Raw genomic sequence first — 1,628 nt, 5'->3', positions numbered from 1 at the left:
TGTTTCTGGTTTAGAAGAGACTTTGAGCGTGGGGGTTTTTGTTTTTTTTTTCCTACCAAGGAGACCGTGTTGGACCTGGCCGTGCCGTGCGCAGTCAGAGAAATTTTTGTATCTAGTTCCCATTAGCTCTGGTCACATAGAGAGGAAAAAACCTCCGGGGGGTTTCTGAAAGGACATTGCTGATTGCTGATTGGTCAGTTTCCACACCGGCGCTAGCGGTGACCTCCGTCTGCCCCGGGGGCTGAGTGCGACCAAACTTATGGATAAGAGAGAAAGGCCAGATACGTTTTTTTTTGTTTTGTTTTTTTTTTTCTTTTCGTCAGGACGAGAGAAATATTTGACCCAGGAGTCGTGGTCGTTCCACCTCCTGACCTCTCGGTTTTATATGCTCCGAGCTTATGAGGAGAAGAGTTCAAAGGTCAAGCCATGTTGTGGCTAGCCTTTAAACCTTGGGGGGGGGGGGGGATATTTTAATATCTCTCCCTTTTTTTTTTCCCCATTGCAGTGGAACAGTGCCCTTTGGGCAGTCACTGAGATGTGGAAACAGTGTGATGGAGACAAAAAAAAGTAAGAAAAAAAAAAAAAGAAAGAAAGAACAGGGTAGCTTAAAGTCAATGAGTAACTTGCTCTCCTTCAATCCTCCTTTTCCTCCTTCATTCCATCCATCTATCCCGGAGTTAAAGAGCATTTTAACGTAGAATCACCACTCCGTTCCCACTGTAGTAAGGGTCGTTTTTCTGCCCATGTGATAGACTCTCATTTCGGAAACCCCAAACCTCAGTTCCATACACTCCAAGCATACTTCCATTCTAATTGCAAAGTAGAGATTATGGAAACGTTCGTTTGTGTCGAGAGCTGGGGGTCAGTTTCATTTCCACTCAACCAGTTCCAGGAATAAATCGACATTTGGTGGATTTAACTGCAAATCCTTGCACTATGTGTATATTTTCTGGTCGAGATTTTTTTTTTTTTTCTTTCAATACACAAATTCAATTTCTTTTCATTTTCTCTTGATCTACAATACTTCAGATTCCTCAGAATGACTGTAAAACCAGGTGAATGTTAAAAGACGGACACACTTTTAATTGAACTTTCTGGATCTTTCCTTCAGCCTTGCTGCTGGCTTCAGTCTTTTCCCTGCTGGAGTCATTTTATCTGCACACTAATGGTTTTGCTTTATGCAACACTACATACCTAACTTAAATGGGATGAATCTGTAATGATGATGGTATTGTTGAAATCATATTCTCACCCATGCGTGACAGATTTGATGGATTTTGTTGTTTATCTGAATATTTCTAGACCTCCGAATTTGAGACTGGTCTTTTAAGCACAAAAAAAAAAGAAAGAAAGAAAGAAAGAGAAATGGGAATTCATTCCTTACAGGGAAGAAAAACAACTCATGAATGCAACAAGACATGGAAGCGGAAAGAAGAAAAAAAAAAGAAAGAAAGAAAAAAAATGTAGATGATATACAAAGAGCTGCCATTTTGTGATGTAAACGTCCTGACATTTTCATCATCATTTCTTGCTTTTTGTTTATTAGAATTATTGTTATTATTGTTATTAAAATGAATAAGATGTAAGAAGATTGTAGAGTCATAAGTGAACCATTCTTATTTGGTAGG

The sequence above is a fragment of the Chanos chanos genome, chromosome 6 (assembly GCF_902362185.1).
Source record: "Chanos chanos chromosome 6, fChaCha1.1, whole genome shotgun sequence".
NCBI lineage: Eukaryota > Metazoa > Chordata > Actinopteri > Gonorynchiformes > Chanidae > Chanos > Chanos chanos.
Note: the sequence above shows the minus strand (reverse complement) of the source record.